The sequence below is a fragment of the Macrosteles quadrilineatus genome, unplaced genomic scaffold (assembly GCF_028750875.1).
Source record: "Macrosteles quadrilineatus isolate MER2022 unplaced genomic scaffold, UCM_ALF_1.0 Scaffold_3__2_contigs__length_128488019, whole genome shotgun sequence".
Classification (NCBI taxonomy): Eukaryota; Metazoa; Arthropoda; class Insecta; order Hemiptera; family Cicadellidae; genus Macrosteles; species Macrosteles quadrilineatus.
In genome coordinates, this window is record NW_026542596.1 from 49,737,958 (window position 1) to 49,758,738 (window position 20,781).

General features: G+C 33.8%; 1 protein-coding gene across 1 annotated transcript in view; it reads right to left on the reverse strand.

Moving 5' to 3' along the window:
• LOC128988400 (uncharacterized) overlaps nucleotides 1-7,782 on the reverse strand; it is a 30,949-nt gene extending 23,167 nt beyond the window's left edge. Inside the window, exon 1 of the mRNA XM_054409652.1 lies at nucleotides 7,523-7,782. The gene's annotated coding sequence lies outside the window, so the exon portion shown is untranslated. The remainder of the gene's footprint in view (nucleotides 1-7,522) is intronic.
• Between the last annotated feature and the right edge of the window lie 12,999 nt (nucleotides 7,783-20,781).

Here is a 20,781-nt window from a genome sequence, read left to right on the forward strand (position 1 = left end):
GGTTACTACATTTAGCTATGTAAAACAGGTTAGTTAAACCTTCAAACCTAACAGAATTGAGCGATAAATAATTAATTGTAATTAAGAAACTGTAAATATTGTACATTACTAATGACGTTGATGTAGGCTAAATAGTGGCCGCTAAGAATGTACATGGTAAGAACAGCATATAGGAATTCTAATCATATAGGAATACAACTGAAAAGACCAAAAGGCCGCTTCATACATTTCCAGACTTGAATTTGGCTTAAGTAAAATTTGTCTAGTAATGTATGAGCGACTGTTACATCTACACTCTATCTATTCTATCTATATATTAATTACGTAAGCCGATTCTTTGCGTCAAAATTGTGGTGAGAGACTGGGAAATCGTAGAACGACGGGAGAGGGCTCAAATTAAAGGTCTTGACCCCGTGACGGCGGAAAAGATAGTGAAATGTTAACACAAAATTAGATATAACGTAAAATATTCTCCATAAGAATAGCATTGGAAGTCATTTGCTGCTGATTTTTGTTTACTTCAATACAGCTGATTGTGATTTATCATCAAGCCAGTAAGCAATATGTTACTTCATTTTTGTTGTTTTTTCCTCCCACAATATCTAAATTATTACTAGAGGTTAAAATACCTTATAATACGTCAGTGTGACTTTTTGATCACACTGACGGATTATAAGGTATTTTAACCTCTAGTAATAATTAAATATATTACCTTTGGACTACTTATTTGCCAGCCAATTCTGCAATGTAGCCTACTGTACACAATATAAAACCACGAATAACCTTACTTATAATAATTCAGACTTTTTAGTTAGTCTTACAATGTTGAAATCATTATTTAACTGTGCAATTTACAAACTTGTGTATTTTTTTGTAAATTAGTTAAACACGTGACAAGTAGTAGAATCATCGGAGATGGCTCAAATCAAAGGAATTTAACTTAGAATAGCTGAAAAAATAATGAAGTTTTTTCTTATAACTTGAAGGTTATTTTTGTGTTGAAGGAATGTTTAACATGAAATAACCACATTGACTAAAAAATAAACGATTCAGGATTTAATGAAAAACTTTTGCTTTGTTTTAATTTCAAAACATGTGTTCAAGATTTATTCAATTTTTTATATTTTATTTTACCAATTTTAATTTTAGATTAATTTATTGTGGTGTTTAATCAATTATTGTATAAAGGGATAAACCTCAACGGCCACTCTTGGAAATCAACCTGGGAATAAAGATGAAATAGGTTCGTTCAGGACAGGCAATATATTTGTTCATTAATCATCAAGTAAGTACTATGACAAGTTCCAATGGGCGGAAACACATAATTTTTTAGAGGAGATTTTAACCAGGTACTGCAAAAAAGGTTCAAATAATATAGCCCAGCATGTACGGTGGTAAAGGAAGCATCCATATATAACAGTAAAACCTAGAGGTAGTTTCCGTTTCTTAAAACCAACCAAAAATATGCATGTCGAAGATTCTGCTGAAAAGTAATTAATTGTTTTTTAACTGGGTAATGGAAACCTAACCAGTCGCAAAATAGTTAGGAATCAGCCGTTGAATAGACCCCTTTTTGATAGAATATTTAAAATCAATCGCACCTTTAGGAGGAATACCACCACATAATCTTACACTAGGCTAATAGTAGTTTTTATGTTGATCAGAAACAAATCTAGCGATACGTTTGGTCAATGGGATGCTTTTACTTTACACTAATTTTGTTAAACCTTTCCAAAAGGAGCATAAACGTAGAAATAATAACTTCGTAGGGATGCTAATTTAGCGGTTTTGACCAAGAACTAAGCTTATCTCAACACACCTTTATTTGCCTTTTCATTTTTGACGAAGACGATTTCCAATCTTTCAATCAGGGAAGCCTTTTTATCATCATTATCATCAAACACAAGACCAAAGCTACCTTAGTAAACCAATATTTATTCACAAACATGTTTGCTGCCTTTAGTAGTAGAGTTAAACCTCTGGAGTAATATAAATTATTTATTAAAAATAACGTCAACAAAAGCAAAGAAAGACTAATAACAAACTGTTTTTGTACAAAATATATATTGTACTGGGATTTCTAACCTGACATAGATAATTTGATTCTGAGTTTGTTTAAATATTATAATAATTTGTTTTGTATTTGAGCTTTTTAGGGACTTTTTAGGGACTGGTTCGGTTATGCGCAATATTATATGCCTATTTAGTTTTCAAACCAGCTTTGTTGAATTGTGAATGTGTATACTATATACTAATGTGTATTTGGAATACGCTATATTTATTTTTTTAATCTAATTTATTTTTATAAGATATACCTTTACATTACTTTTCCTTATTATGTGACTTATTTTTATATGTGTTGTCAATGTTTAGACCTAGAATTCATTGTGATGTTTGATCTCGGCTTGGCTTAGGAGTATGCACAATGTTTTAATATTTCAACACCAGTTACGAACTATAACCAGGCCCTTAGTAATATTATTTAAATGAAACACTTTGTTTGTTAAGGATATGTAATTTGGCTGACAACTAACTGCACTCACGGTCAAAGGAATTTACAAGGGTTGGAAGGGTAGCCCGCCTAAGCCATTTGGAACTGCACTCACGGTCAAAAATCGGTCTTTCACGGCTGAACGCTTCGCTAGCCCCTTAGTCATCTGTTTATTCCGTCCTCTGTCTTACTTTATCCAATACTTATATTTAATACACGTTTTAGTGTCTGTCCCAATAAATACAACAATAACTAACCTAACCTAACCTAACCTAACCTAACCTAACCTTTACAAAAGAAGCTTCGTTATAATAAGAATATAGCCTATCATGTTATCGTAAATACTATGCTAGAATTTTCTGTGCACATATATATGTGTATTTTTTACAATGTCAGTAGTAAGTTTATTTTTTGACGTTTGGATTAATTTAATCAAAACTTTTGAATATATTTCAACTAATTTAATAAGTTTTAATCAATTCAATCATGGTGTTGCACAATGTGATATAGGCTAATTAAAAACTGACCGTGAGTGCAGTTCCAGTACCTCCAGAAAGGCTCAAAGTGACCGTGAGTGCAGTTCCGTAGTTGGATTAGGACCAGGGACTGACCGTGAGTGCAGTTCCAGCCCTCCCTGTAAGGCTCCAGTTTTACAATTGTCTTAGTTTACTGAAAGGTAGATGGACACACACCACATTACACTGCATACACTGCATACACTGCATTCCCGGCGCCGGGGACGTTTCGTGGAAATACATCTCACCCCCATCCCTCCCGTAGGTATAAGTAAATGCCAGATATGCAAGATGTCAGTTCGTCTTGAGCAGTGGTCATAGAAGTTGGTGAATTATCGTGCTGAGCTATGTCTGCTGTGTCTTTTAAATCGAAATTTGGTGGGGTTTGGTGGTCAGATGATAACAGTTTTGTGTATAAACCTAAGAAGTAGAGTTTAAGTGGAAAAAACAATGATAGCAGATCTTGACAAGAAATAAGGAAAACCAAAGTGTAATATGGAAAAGGACTGACCAAGGGACACAAGTACGTTGTTGTCAAGAACAGGGGTTTCTCAATGAGCTGCAGACAAGCCAAATTTTCCTGGCTTTTGTAGCAAGTTGTTTATAATAAATTGTTGTAAGATTGTATGATTTTTAAAGAAATAAAATTAATCTCTTAAACCGGTGACAAGTTGAAGGGGAGATACAACTAGCCGCAGGTACAACTAGACGTAGGTACAAGTAGGCGTAGGTACAACTAGTCGTAGGTACAAGTAGTCGTAGGTACAAGTAGTCGTAGGTACAAGTAGTCGTAGGTACAAGTAGTCGTAGGTACAAGTAGACGCAGACGTATGAGGTACAAGTAGACGGTGACGTTCCCGACTAGTTGTACCTGTAGATTTTTAAGAGGTACAACTAGACGTAGAGACAACTAGACGTAGAGACAACTAGACGTCCGCACCATCGTCAAGTTGTCTCTACAGCTTTGGACGGGGTACAACTAGACGCCTGTCACCAAAATGCAGCAGGTACAACTAGACGCCGGTACAAGTAGACATCGCCCCGCCATAAGTACAGCTCATTTTCTGAGTGACAGTCCGTCACAGCAGTACAGGAATAAGTCAATTTTTTATTTAATAGGGACATTTTTCCAAAAAGAACCGGAAGCCAATGTAGTGCGCTGTGATTTTGTGATTGTGAAGTTTCAAACTTGAAAAATGATTGTTAAATACTATGTTGGGTTAGTTCAAGCCCTGTGTGAAGATGAAAATGAGTTTGTCGTAAAGTTTATGAGAAGATCAGGCCAAGAGTTTTTTACGTTTCCGGAGAACGATGACATCTCTGTCATCGATAAAGACGATGTTGTGTCTAGATTGTGCCACCCAAATCTAAACAACAGGGGGCAATACCATTTTCCACAAGACTTGCCATACAAAAACATTTGCTAGTGTCCATTTTATGCTAACTACTGTGTTTTCTTTACATTTTTTATTTTATGATCTCTGTATGTAGCCTTATACCATTATTAATACTTATAACTTTGGTAATCTATACCAGGTAATATTTTATGACACTTATTTAAAACTATTCATTAGCCTACAGATATTTTTTTTATGTAAATTACCTTTCAAACACTAACAGCTGTTACAGCAAGAAATTGTATAACACTAAGTAGTGTCACGTCTGTGGCAGATTTGTCACGTCCGTGGATAGCGCGAAAAGAATTTATTTATTTTTTTGTTAACGGACATTTAATGAGTTGTGTAGACACCTGCAACTTATTAAATATACTTAAAGCAACAACTACAAAAATTTTGCAGTAGAAAATTAAAGATATAGCTTTCAGAAAATTAACAGTTGAAAATGCTCCTTTCGTGGAGAATGACCCACATGAGTAGCCAGCGGCCGCTTTTCCAGAGATATTTTACTTAATAGTGGTTCGATCGTAATAAAACTTACATATTATATTGTTTAGGAGGAATTTCCGCACAATTTGAGTACCCACAACATGGGTTTTGGGCAAACAAGGATTTTTCCCGTTTTTCCCATTTTCCGGGAAAAATGGACGTTTCCGCAATAAACGAATATCATTTTTGGAATCAGCACTAAAAAAAGAACAGATTAAAAAAAATAATAATTTTTAGAACGTTGACATAATTACCATCAAGTATTTTATTTGATTTACCCATGTTTGGTTAGTTAGGTTAAAACCTAACCTAACTAGGCAACCTAACTAGGCCTAACCCAATGAAAAAACCGATAACTTATATCGAATAATCTACATATTCATTCGAATGAGTGTAGGACGTAAACTAAAGTGCAGCCAATACTTTTGTTACTATTGATAGGCTATTGTTACCACTATTGTTATTGTTCACTATTTGTACAACTTTTACTACTTTGTTTCCTGTAATTTCAAGTTGTGAATGTTTTTCATTGTAAAGTGGCTATACCGTTGGGAAATAAAATAAATAAATACTAACTTAATATTATTAGTTTTAGGCCTAGGTTTGTTATAAAGAAACCTTCATAATAGGCCTACCACAAGTTATTATGTCTTATTTTGTAGGCTTACTTAGGTATTTATTCTCATTGAATATGTGACGCATACAATTGTATGAAAACAACTTGACTTGTCCATGCATGTAAAAATAACAAATAAGTTAAACGTCTCAAGTTATGTCTACAGTTGAGTTACAGCACATCTCAAAATTAGATATAGTAGGCCTAAGTAAATAATTAGCTAATAAAGAATGTTTCTTCGAAGCATCAGTTAGCCTACTGGTACAAAATTTCTATTATAAAATGGGTTTCAAAGTGTGAGTTAACTTCCTGCTCTGAATGTGGGATTGATTGGAGCTAAGGCTAGGGCCACACTTGGCGACTTTGACGCGGCGACTTTTTTTTGCGCGACTTTGTCACGACGACAAAGTCGCTGGGGGTGGCCACAATAGGCGACAATTTCAACCGTTCAGTTAACTTTTTACCATACCAGTAAAAATAAAGTTTCGAGATATTATATTGTGCTTTTAAAATCTTGTCATTGATAATAAAAATTTAAAAAATAAATAAGGATCTATGATAGTTTATAAATGTTTTTGGATGATCTTAAAATACATTGATGTTTTTTACTAATTTTTGCAGTATAATACAATTCAAGTGAATCTTACAAATTAAATCATATAGTTAAAGTATTTTCGTACGTGCACCGGTGCCTCTTTATATTTCGTACTAGATCACGTAATAGTTTTTAACCATTTACCAGCAACAAAGGAATACAATTTTTACTAAATTAAAGTGTTAAATTATGTTTCTAAAACCAATGTGGACGTCTTATAAATCGTTAGATCACTGATTAATGCTTGATGTTGCTATCTCTTGTATATCTATAATTGTTATAATTTATAATTGTTTAAATTATATCCGTAACCACTAGGCTTACAACACCGCTTAAAATGTACAAAAGTATTTATTTTTTTAGCTAACAAAATAGTTTGGAAGGGAATTGTGAAATTTATGTTTTAGGGTCAAAAATAAGATAGAACTGTTATACCCTATTAAAGCCCCTTAAAACCTTATTAAGGCCTTATTTTCATAGTCTGATCATTCTAATTTGCGAGCCTGTTTGAATTAACGTTGGTTTAAAGATTTGTATCAAATTTCATTAAAATCTCATCAATTTTGCTTAAGTTATCGCCCTAATGGGCACATAGACCTATATAAACATAAAATATATACACGGCATATGTATATAGATACATATGTACTTATATATATGAATTTGAACGGAGGTCGTTTTTGCCTCTGAGGACCTCAAAACGAAAAATTAAGTCGGCTCGGGCTTAGGTCCTACCATGCAACCGTTTTATTCTCTATATGGAAAATTCGCTAAAAGGATGAGAAAGAGAAACCATTAAGTTATCATTGTTTATGGATGGCGTTTTTTATATTATACATTTTTTGTAGTATTTTTTTATGTGCATAGCTAATGAAATTGAAGACAACGAACGACATTTGAAAAATACACGAGGTTTTATTTTCCTGTTATACCAGACGAATTTAATCTCATATGTGCTACAGGACACATGTAAACATGCCGACACTTATTTTTTCGATGAAAATATTTATATTTTAAAAGCATATTTTCCATGCCAGTCCAAAACTAAATAATATACTTAGATATGAAAATCGAGCAGCAAAGGGGGTGTGAGCGAGCGACTTGTCGCCTAGTATGGCCGGTGCCGTAAGGTAACATGGGGAGCGTATTTGTCGCCGCGACCGAAAAACGCTCCCGGTCGCGTTTATTTTTCTGTCGCCGGTGGTCGCTGGTCGCGAGTCGCTTAGTGTGGCCGCCTCCATTTAATTTAACGCTACGCACTTTCATTCATTGACGCCGCGACTTTGTCGCCGCGACAAAGTCGCCAAGTGTGGCCCTAGCCTAAGTTATCATTCTAGCATTTAAGCTGTTCAAGAAGCAATGTTGACATATAAGATTTGAGAGAAAATACATAGTAGGTAAATAATAGATTCTTCTTACCTTGCTTGGCCTAAATTACCAAGTCTCCAGCTCCAGCTCCAAGCCTAGCCTAATCATAACAATACCCTAATCCTAAAACTATATTTCTTGCCCACATCAAGATCACACAAGAAACAGGAGTATTTTTCCTTCCACCATGCAAGATTCTAGTTTTAGACTTGTTCTGTCCTCGTACTAATCTAATCTTACTTATCTCATTCTGTTTTACTAAATGAGAATGAAAGAAATGCAAATATGATTGAAATGAAACCAACCAAACTACCAAACCATAAACGAATAAAAGATTTTTACTTTTACTTCTTATTCCTCCCTCCGGTTCTCCTGTTCGAGTCTTGGAACACTGGAGTCGGGGACAGCTCACTTACTCTACAGATCATAGACTATACGAGCTTTGTAAATAATATTGAAGGTTCACTTGCACTACAGGCTCGTATACTATACGAGCCTATCGAAAATAAAAAATAAATGAAGAGGGTTCACTTACTCTACAAATCATTGTGCCTATGAGCCTCGTGTATTATATTTAAAAATACAGTAGGAAGGTTCGCTTACTCTACAGATCATAGTGACTATGAGCCAAGCGTACGAATTATTTGATAATTCAGGAATCGGCTCGTATAGTATACGAGCCAAAATCATGAATCAATATAAATTATAGGAATGCTCGTATACTATACGAGCCTGCAGAAAAATATTAGATGGCTCACTTACACTACAGATCATTGGCACAATGAGCGGGGACAGCTCACTTACTCTACAGATCATAGACTATACGAGCTTTTTAAATAATATTGAAGGTTCACTTGCACTACAGGCTCGTATACTATACGAGCCTATCGAAAATAAAAAATAAATGAAGAGGGTTCACTTACTCTACGAATCATTGTGCCTATGAGCCTCGTGTATTATATTTAAAAATACAGTAGGAAGGTTCGCTTACTCTACAGATCATAGTGACTATGAGCCAAGCTTACGAATTATTTGATAATTTAGGAATCGGCTCGTATAGTATACGAGCCAAAATAATGAATAATATAAATTATAGGAATAGGCTCGTATACTATACGAGCCTGCAGAAAAATATTAGATGGCTCACTTACTCTACAGTTCATTGGCACTATGATCCGTAGAGTAAGTGAACCCTCTTCAAAATATTAGATGGCTCACTTACTCTACGGCTCATTTAGCTACTCGTTGCGCGGTTTGCGTTCGTGAAACTTTAGGCGCTATGCCCGGATTCGACTGCTGCGACTGCCTACATAAGTGTATTGCATCACCTCAATTATTTATTAAAACGAAATAAATATGTATGCACAAGTAAATTTATTACATTTTTGGACTGAATACTTTAAAAATGGAGGGAGCATGACTTTTATGTTTAATTAAATTAAACGTTATAGAATAAAACATATTTTGACTAATATCAGGTTATATAATACACACTTGTATGATCCAGATACAGAGCTACAGACAAAACCTGTGGTCCGATTTAGATTAAATTTTGTATCTGGATTTATCCACGAGTCACTAATTTTTTAAGCACGGGTTGAGAAATAATGGCAAAAATTTATAAAAACAGTTCACCAGTTTAGAATATTTCTCAGTTACTGTGAGTTGCAAAAAAAGTGTATACAGAAGCATTTGTGTACACAGAAAATATAGAGGACTAGATGTATACAGAAGATATATTAAAATACAATACGCACACAACTATCAACGTTTACATATGTAAAATTAATGAATTTGTTGTATTGAGTATTTTTAACATTATGACGAAGCCTTAACAAAACATATTTTTTTTAAGGAGTTCTAGGGTGTTGAACTATATTGTATTTATCTTTTGTGGAGGATTCTGTCCACGATTTATGATTGCTAACAATTTAATACAAAGATTTAAGTCTCTGTACGTGAAGACTAAAAACACGAAACAAACTTTAAAGTGATAGAAAAGATTTGATCAGGAGCTGGCGTTTGATACCTTTTGGGAATAAATATAGCCTCTACTTCAAAGGTATACATGGTGAGGTAGCCTCTGGAAGTCCAATTTGGTTAGATGACCTATTGACGTTTTCTGAAGATGGACTTATTTTCAAGTCCGAAACTATAGTAGTGTAATACTGAAGAAGGATCACTTGACGAAGCCAGGTAACTTAAACCATTTAGCTTAAAGTTATACAAGTTGGTTTCACACCAACATTTCATGCACATATGAAATCTATATAATTAATACGCGAACACTAAGTTTGTCGGTTGAATCCTCCACCATTTCTTAACCGATTTTATCCACTGACGTCTCATTGGAAAGAGCGTGTTGCGTAGATTTGCAAACTGGCCTAATTTTTTTGAAAAAGTCCCTTGGCCTCTGCCACAGTGGCTTTTTAAGTTCCCATGTTATCCTTTCGAAGAACATAATATTGTTTACATCAGCTGTTTAATTTAATTGTGTTCTTTGTTTTTCAATTCAACGAAACGCATTGGTTACATTAACTGATTTTGTGGAAATTAAATATCTATCTATATATTAATTACGAAAGCCGATTCTTTGCGTCAAAATTGTGGGCGACTGGGTAGTCGTAGAACGACGGGAGAGGGTTCAAATTAAAGGTCTCGATCCCGGAAAAATAGTGAAATTCCCCAAATTTTAACACAAAATTTGATAAAACCTTTGACTTAGTCAATAATATAACGTAAAATGTTCTCCATAAGAATAGCATTAGAAGCCATTTGTCTGTTGATTTTTGTTTACCTCAATACAGCTTATCGTGATTCATTTAAGCCAGTAAGCAATATTACATTTGGATTTAACTCATTTGCCAGTAAATTCTGCAATGTACTGTATACTATATAAAACCAGGGATGACGTTACCTACAATTGAGACTTTTGTCGTTATGTCTTAGAATGTTGAAATTAATTTTACTGTGCAATTTGCAAATTTGTGTATTTGTATGTAAATTAGCCAAGCGCATGAAATTTAGTAGAATCGTGGGAGATGGTTAAAATCAAAGTAAATGGAAGTAGAATGGCTGAAACATTTAAGATTTGGTTTCTTTAAACATATGTTCACGAAGTTTACAAAATTATTTTACTTTGATTACATTTCTTCACATTAGTAGGTTATTGTTGTGCTGAAGGAATGTTTAACATGAAATAGCCCCATTGACTAAATAATCAACGATGCAAGATTAGTTAGAAAACTTCTGTTTTGTTTTTATTTCAAAACATATGTTGAAAATTTATTCAAAACTTTTGTTTTAAATTTCATAACATTTAATTTGACACGTAATTGTAGTGTTTAATCTATGATTTTATCGAGTGGAATAACCTTAACAGTTACTCTAGAGAATAACCTGGGAATAAAATTTGAAAAAGGTTTGTACAGGCAATACATATATTCCTTTCATTAATTACTATAACAAATTCCAATGGGCGGAAAAATAAAATTGTTTGGAGTAGATTTTAACCAGGTATCTACTGTCTGTTGCTCCAAGGAAAAAAGGTTAAAATAATATAGCCCAACATGCATTGTATATATATACAATCTATATAGATAGTAAAGATAGAATCTATAACAGTAAACCCTGGAGGTAGTTTCCGATTCTTTATGTTTCACTAACCAAAAATATGTACCTATATTAATGCTGATGAATTTGTTTTCTTGATTGGTTTCATTAACATGATAATGGAACCCTAACCAATGGCAAGTAATCAGTCGATGATTCGCTTTTTTAACTGTAGGCTAAATAAATAATATAAACGGTAAAATGTTTTCAAACAAAATTTACATCCATTGAATGAAAAATAATATACTATTAACATGACTATAGCTGATATGGCTTAGCTGTCGGCTATCTGTACATTGCATCATAACATCAGACAGCGCTGTGTTATTAACTTAAAAATTATAACGGATTAGCAAATAAATACTTTACTATGGTCTTAACAAACTATGAACCCATTGAACGTTTAAATTGGCCTATTTTAAAGAGTGTATAAAATCAACCACAGCTTTAGGAGGAATACCACCACATAAGCTGACACAGAGAGAAGTTTATATTTTATGTTGATCAGAAACGAAACTATAATCAACTATAACTATCAACTATAACTTATAGGGCAGCCTTTACACTAATTCAGTTGTGCCTTTACAAAAGGAGTAGAGCTATAATATTAGAAATAATAACTGGGCCAGGGTACTAATATGAGTACATGTAGTATTGTAGCACTGTATCGATTCTGACACATAGATAATTTTATTCTGAGTTTGTTTAAATATTACAATAGTTTGTTTTACATTTGAGCTTTTTAGGGACTTATGTCCCTACAAGCCACTAGTTTATCAATATAAAGCCCAAAGTACACATGAACTTTTGTGAAAACTACAAGTCATACCCCCATAAACCATATACTTAAAATGTTCGTCATGACGAGAAAACTAGCGCAAAACTATCCATTATTTCATAAACTGCCCTTAAAGGTCGTAATTGCTTTCCAAGGAAACATAGGAAAGTCATAGAACGCCACCAAGTAGCAGAAATCGAGATTTTTTAAAAATATTATCGTTATCATCTATATAAATAAAATTAGAGTTTTGTCTGTACATTGCTTAGAATAATGAACTTTTTGGTTATTTTTACATTTCATAGGTCAGAGAAACCGAATCAAACCTTATCTCAATTTCTGTCTGTCTGTCTGTCTATCTGTCTGTCTGTCTATCTGTCATTCTCTTGGTAACGCTAAAATACGCACTTTATTACAACTACTCCTCAATAACTATAGCACTGTCCCGCCTGAAACTTATTTTCCAAATACTATACATATATGAGATGGTTTTAGACGTATTTCATCGAATATGAGACAGTTAGATATTTAACAGTAAACCCTTGAAAATCAAGTTTTTGTCGATTTTTGACGTGGAATTTCTGGAAGCCCATGTTAACCTTATGAGAAATGAAATTATTGAATCTTAACAGCTGTTTCAATTAAACAAGTTGGTTCTGTTCTGTGATGTTCAATAGCATTAAAGTTACAAGGATTACCAACAGGGTGCAGCACTAGCACTATTATTTCTTTTACATTTATGACAACAGCTAATTTGCAACCTGGAGGCGAGTGAGCGTAGCGAACGAGCTAACCTGAAGGCAAGTGAGCGTAGCGAACGAGCTAACCTGAAGGAAAGTGAGCGCAGCGAACGAGCTCCAACATACAGGTGAGTGAGCGTAGCGAACGAACTTCAACCAGGACGTGATTGAGCCATGCAAACGAGATCAGATAGTAAAAATAAAAGTAAGCCTACCGTTATAGGATCGACCGGCAGACACAGAGGTAATTTAACCTTTTATTGATTGTCATACCGATCCGGAACAACAAAAATCAACATAAAATGAAGCTATGTATAATAGTTTGGCCAGCATATCTTAAAATATGCAAACCAACTGCTGTTCGTTATATAAGAAGGTTTCAACTGAATATTATAAGATCCCCGTGCGTAGAACGGGTACACAGCTAGTCCTATATAAAAGAAGAACACCTACAATATGAAGATTATCCCACAAACAATGAACAAGGATGTTATCGGAAGTGCTACTATTTTGTTGGAAACACGGACTTAACTTTATGATGATTTGCAAAGGAAACCCCTCTAAGGCTGAATTAAACTGGTACGGCAAGGACATTATATATGTTTTCATAAAAGTCAAGTGATTTTAAAATAATATGACTACATCCAAGAAACCTTATTAAAACTTGCATTGAAGGATTCGCATTATTCACATTCAAGGGAAACAAAAACCCATCTGAACAACAGTAGGCCTTACAATTCTGCATATTTTCAGGTAAATATAACTTACGTTGTAACAGTAACTAGCCAAATTAATGCCAATTGAGGCAAATAAAATTGTGACAGAGAGGTTATGCAGAAAATCAGGCAGTTCTTAAGTACCTATTGTAAACAAAATTGTATCTCTATAAAAAAAATACTGAAATTTGTACTGGTGACAATGGGTAGTACCATGCTGACTACGTTATCATTGACGAAGATCAACATGGACTACCTAATGTGGCTATAAGTGGGAAATATTTGTAGAATACACTAAAAACCAGATCAGCTTTTGAAAAATGGTAAAATATTTACAAGAAATGTTTAGGCTATTATATGGAAATGTTAGGTACGTTCCATCTATGAGTTTAGTCTTTTAAACTCATCGGAAATTATTACTTTTATTCGTTTTTAAATAAGTTAATAATTGTTTTTAAATAACTACTTTACTTCTTTGCAATTGCTTGATTTAGAGCAACATGTACACTAGTCGTTAATTATACTAGCACATTTTTGACGTGAGATAATAGCACGTTTGAAAAACAATGCTAATGACATCAATACACACAGTAGGAATTTATTCGATAAGAAAACTCCTTAAACGATCTATTTTTAGCCTTTAAATACTACCCTGTGTACGCCACTATCTGCCCTGTATTTTGCTCATTTTCTTTACGCTGCCTCTACCCTAATCACTAATTCAACTGAACAAAGGAAAAATATGTGTGTTATAACATTTTGGATCTATGGTATTGCGTTTTAAACCATAATAAAAGCTAAAATACAATTTAAGAGTGTTACTGAGAGAAAGTCACGTGACCCTGTAATTTTTCTACCTTTTTTCTATCCCACCAACACATCTTACGCTAGTTCTAGCCCGTAATAGTTGAACACAATATTTCAGGCAAGTCCTAGATCGTACTAAGAAATAATGTACAGACAAAACTCTAATTTTATTTATATAGAAGATGTCTCGTGTTCACATAATCTCTCAGTGAACTGATAATTTGTCACTTAGTAATGCTATCATCCTTCATTTAAATATTGATATCAGTAAACCAAACTATGAACATCGGTTTTTATATGTAATTGTTTTGGCAGAGCTTTGCTACTGCTAAAAAAAAAGAAGTTTCCCTACTTATATTTATTTCAAACTAATTAATAAAACAAATAATAAATAAACATGCCATTATTTATCAAGCCGTTCTCTCAAATTAGTTGAGACAAAGTTTGACATTAAACATTTCGAATCCTCCATGTTAAACTTGGTGTGTAATAATATCAAATGTTAATAAAAATATCTTATGGTACTCCTTATATACTGTATAATACGTGAAGGTGATTTCTACGAAACACCACTCCTCCGTTAATAATGGATGGATTTTTAAAAACGATGTGTCAAAATGAATCGACATCATTCAGTTAGTCTATATAACTTTAAGTACTCGGACTCCTTTTACCATCGGCACAGAAAACATACTACTATCTGATTGGACCGTTAATACCCTCTAACATTGAACCAAAGTATGCCCAACTTTATGTATACGACGTAAACACAGCTGTTACTTACAGAATGGGCCACAATCCGTGAAATGCGAACAACTGCAGATGCTTGATCTAAGTGAATCTATAACTAGCTGTGTGCCCGTTCTACGCACGGGGATCTTATTGTAGTCAGTTGAAACCTTATTATTAAGAACAGAAGTTGGGTTTGCATATTTTCAGATATGCTGGCAGAACTATAAATAAACCTTCGCAAATACAGTATCTGACAGTTTCAAGCCAAAACAAATGCTTTTAAATTAAATTTAGTCTGGGTCGTGTTGGTCCATATGTTAAATCCAATGATTAAACTAAAAAATGCTTTATAGATCTATGAGGCATAGCCCTAATGTAGGCCTATAATTGAAAGTTACCTTCCACAATGATTAAAAGTATTTAAGGTACTACCTCAACCTCACAATTTAACACTTTATTCGGGTTGACATTTTTATTATAAAGGTGCTTTTGTCCTTTCCGTGAAACACTGAGAAATAAGAAGATTAATGCGTTACCAACAGACATACACACAAAAATACAGAACTTAATTAGGGAATTTGCTACGTTTTAAGCATAACAAAGTACTTATACAATTAGTATCTGAAATCTTTGTTAATGTCATCAAATTTCATCATAACAATTTATATTTGCTTGGACCGATGATGACCCGAAATGACGGCTTACTATAATATGAAATGAAGTACTATATACGATTTAGATTGGTAATTTATAATACAAATTACCAAAATAGGCCACGAACTATTGATACATAAACAACGTAAAGCGTTTAAACAGTTCATGATGGTTTGCTGAATGAATGTTTTACTAAAATGCGTTAAGTTTTATCGTTTTCTTAGCATAAACTAACATTTTGGAATCAAGAAAGAAAAAGCAAAAATTGTACAGTTAAGACATCAATTAAATTGAATACGCCTGTAATAATAAATAAGGTGCAACACCAACGATAACTAATTTGTAAAGTACAGTGATGTGTTGGAACTTAAAAATGATTCTTGCTGCTACCAACAGTACCAACGGTTCTAAGGAATAGAACCGGTACCAAAAACCAACGTTCACAGTTGAAAACTATAGTAGGCCTACAGCAGACCAATTATATGACTTAATCAAGTCCCGAGGTTATTGATCTCTTAGTTTTGGATTGTCTCGTAAAACGTTTTAAAACGGCAATCAAAGTTATTTCCCATTAATTGCTTTATTTGTAAACAACTTTTAATGTAATTTATCGGTGTCAGTTTGAAAAAAAAAAAACAACCTCATACAAACAACTTTTTGTTATTTAATAGATTACGTATCCTCTAAACAATGATTGGTAAAGGCTATCTATTAACATTAGAAGGAAATGTGACAAAAATCACACAACGTTGGGTTTTTGGACGTTTGTAATTTTATTTCTTAAGTAGGCCGTGTATTCTAGGGAAAAGTACCGGATCGTCGTGGAAAAGGTTGTTATGAATAATTGGGTAGGCGTACGTACGTACCCAAGAGATGGGCTATGGGCCTATTGGCTGTATGGTCCAGCGATTGCATCACACGGTGAGTAGGTACTACCCAGACAGCACACTTTCTCCTCAGGACATCCCACGGATATTGCGACAGGATATGCAAGATATCCCATAGTGGTCCTATGGTCAACTTGGGATATCACAGGATATCCACTCACAGGAATGCGTAATGTCCCCGCCCGGGGATGTCCTACGGATAAGCTCACACGCATATCCGTGGGACATCCGAGGTCATCCCAGGGTAGTCCTCAGGACATTCTCAGGACATATGGGACTACTATGGGATGTCCCTGGGATAAAGTGTGGTCTGGGCCTGAACATAAAAAACACAAAATAATATAGATTTAGTATGAAAAGCTTAATTATAAGTTTAGTAAATTGATTAAATAGTTAATAAACACAAATTTTGAAGAAAAAAACGAGAAAATAGTTTTTGGCCCAGACGGGTTTCGAACCTGGTACCTTCGCCTTGTGAGCCTCTTACCTTACCTCCTGAGCTGTCTGCGCTTGTTGATTATCTATGGGTGTTTTCAAGTTGTTAAAGAGTAGCCGACAGTTGCAATGGTCGCAATACTTAAAATATTTTTGATACTACAGTATAGGCTATATATGATTCTGTCAATCTGTTTAGGCCTCAAGTAGTTGAATTGTTTTTCTGGTAGTTGGAGAGGATACTGGTATTTGAATATAGATTATTTAATCACCATTAAATTAGCACTGTAATAATTGATTGTTATATGATTAAAATTAGTTTTTTGTTGTTTTATTAATTTAAAGTTAGAATTAAATTCACATTTCACACAACTATGATAGAACTCTATAGTTTTCCTGAACTCAGTGGTAGTAATATGTCAGTAAAGTAAAGTCAACCCTTGCTAGCCATAGTATTAACAAGACATATTTTCAATCTGGGAAACCTTAAACTTTTAAAATAAATTATAAAACCTCAACATCTTAATGCGTTGGAATCTTATTTTTAGAAAAAAAAACAGACCAAAATTATTTGTTAAATAATGAAGACGGCCCAATTATAAATTCGGAATTACTGAAAATAATTACATCAAGAACAACACTGTAACATATCCAAAATTCAAAAGATTAATTTTTCTAATATTATTTTTTATTTTTCCAATATCCTTTAAATCATCTGTTTTAACTTTGTTTAAAATTAATTTATTAAGTAAATATTTACTTTCTGTACTAGTGTAAACACAGCCTGAAGATGGAAACCAAGTTTCTGAAAGCACTAGTGAAAAAAACAAATTATTATATATTGGCCTTGTTGAACATTTAAATTTAGATATACTGTACATTTCATCAGTGGTAGTATTTTTTTCTTCAGTTTGTTACCGGGACATTACGGGACATTACAGGATATCCAGTGGATTTTTTACATGTCCCGGGATGTCATGGGACATTCTGGGATATCCTATGGCATTCGTACATATCCCGGGACTTTACAGGATATCCTGAGGTTAACTTACAAATCCCGGGACATTACGGTATATTGTAGGATATCCTGTGGATTTCGTACTCGTCCCGGGATTTTGCGGGATATCCTGAGGATAGCGCACATATCCCGAGACATTCTCAGGACATATGGGACTACTATGGGATGTCCCTGGGATAAAGTGTGCTGTCTGGGTATTGACTATATATGTATAGTCAATGGTAGGAACAGAAAATAACACATTAGAAAAGCGAGCTTAGCATCATCCGTAAACCTTTGTTACAATCACCCACTGCAGTTGTGATTTTTTACTTTACACTTTACACAACCACCATTGAAGCGCCGTCAATGAGTGGAAACCATGTTTCTAAGCTATTGGCGACGATCATTATTAAATTGAAGTTTCCCAGCCGTATACAACACTGATTCAAGGTCTTCTTTCTGGTTATCAAAACTCAAGAACAATTTATACACAAAGAATCTCTGGTTCCTGAACTGGATGATGCATAGTTATTTAATTTCATTTACGGTTACACTATTACACTATATTATTGCATTTTCGATTAATTAAATCCGTTATGTAAGAAAAACGTTTTTAATATCACTTCTCACTTGGTTGGGATTTGCATTCAAAACGTGATTGAAAAAGGTTGCGGTATTTGTAAACAACATTTGTAAACATATCAGTGACAGCTAGGAAAAATAATCTTGATCCGAACAGCTGTTCGTTATTTCATAGATGATTATGCAATAAAAATTGGACGAAAACTTGACATAAATCGCACAAAACTGCATTTTTGAACGTTTGTAATATTATTTACAAAGTAGTGAGGCCATATTTTAATGGCTAAAGACAATCTCGCCAATCCAGTGAATACATTAAAATGACTTGGATCTTGATAGGTACTCTCGTTTTCCAGGAGAAGATTGCGTAAAATGCCATCTTGAGTGTTACAGACAAAGGGAAAGACAGACAGACAGACAGACAGACAGACAGAAGACTCGTTTCTGCTTATTTAATGTATAAGACGTAAAATTAACCTAAAAATATATAATTCTGAGCAATGTACAGACAAAACTCTAATTTTATTTATATAGATAGGCAAGCAGAAATCTATATATAAAGCCAAAAGTACCCATGAACTTTTGAGAAAACTACAAGTCACACCCCCATAAACCATAAACTTAAAATGTTCGTCATGACGAGAAAAACCTTGCGCAAAACTATCCATTATTTCATAAATCACCCTTTAAGGTCGTAATTTCTTTCCAAAGGGAACTTTCCTTATACATAATGTTAAAAAAAACCTCAGCTGTCTTTATTTGTATGTTATTCTTTCAATGTATTTCCTTATTAAAATCAGGTGTAATTATTTGTTTGTATTTCTGTATTCTGTTTTGTTTATTCAAGTTTAACTTAACCAATCAATAATTTTATTAATACTTATGAATTAAAACGGGGTGGGTGAAGCCCGTGGGTAACAGCTAGTATGCTTTAAAACCTTTTTTCTCAGCTTATGTGCATCGCAGGGAAAATCTACGCATACTGTTAGAAAGATAGTTTCCTGTGGATGTGCAGAATGCCTTTATAAATTAAAATACAAAAATAAGCACAAAATTATAAGTGCTTCGCTCAATAATATAAATGGGGTATTTGCATTTTTGTGACGCTTAACATCACGCACACTGCGCCTCTGCGATGAAATCAAGCAGTAGTGAGTAGACAGACACAGCAAAAAACCGCCAACCGGGCGCTCGAAGGCTTGTACAATAGGAAACAATGCCATTGTTTGCGCTTCCGTTGGTAACGCAAATATTTAGAGCTCGATATACTAGGAGCAGCACACTACTATAGCAGGGTTTATTGAAATCGTATTGGTGGATCTTTTGCAGTTAAACACTTTACCTGCTCTGGTTTAAAAAAAATGCTAAATTTTTATAATTTTTTAGTAGTGATTTCTATATGTCCGCTATTTTACCAGTGTAAAGCAGATTAATCTATGATTTTATATAAGAAAAAATATCTGTTTATTGAGAAGGCACGTTCTAACTTCAAAGGGATGTATATCCGTTTTTGATTTTTCCTTCGTCTTGTCGCGTCAGTTCATATCGTACATATGTACTTCTGTGCAAATAAATAACCCTCTATCATAGTTTTGAGAAATTGGTTGTGGGGTTACTGTTAAAGCTAAAATTCATTGACATGGGGGATGTCAGTTAGTTGTCTCAGCCTTATACATAGGCTACATAAAGTTGTCAATTAATCTCTCTACGTAATGTTAGGGGCTTACTCGTTTATATGGTCATGTGGCTTCTTTTGCAACAAATGATGCAAATAAAATAGCAATGTGGCATTTCCAAAAAGCAAAATAAATACTGTAAATTGTTTGTTACGTAAATATTAATTTGTCTGTATACGTAACTAGCCAAATTAATGCCAATCTATCTATCAAATATGACAATATGTATAATTTTACACTACTTTTTAATGAAACAGTATGTATTTCTTGTAATTTCAAGCAATACATAATGGTAATTTGTAGGAAATTTTATTCTCTTTCAGAATATCACGCTCCACTTTGCTCGATTTCCTCGCCATTTCAAAGTTATTTGCAAAAACGTTAAGCAACCTCCAAATGTATAGTAGTGAGAAAATACTGAATTAAAGATGTTGTTCTTAAGCTTTGTACAATTAAATCTACAGTTCTACTGAACCGATTTTATTAATTAATATGTCATTGGATAGCCTAATTTGTGAATACACTGTATTTGCAAATAATTATGAAAGTACTGTTGAGGTTGCAAGCAAGATCGTTTGGATATAAATCGATGATAAAGAACTCAATTTTTTGAACAATTTGTGTTGGTCGTGATTTAGCTGTGTGCTTTAATGAAATGGGAGTGGTATTTCAATGAAGGTTCTTAGGTCAA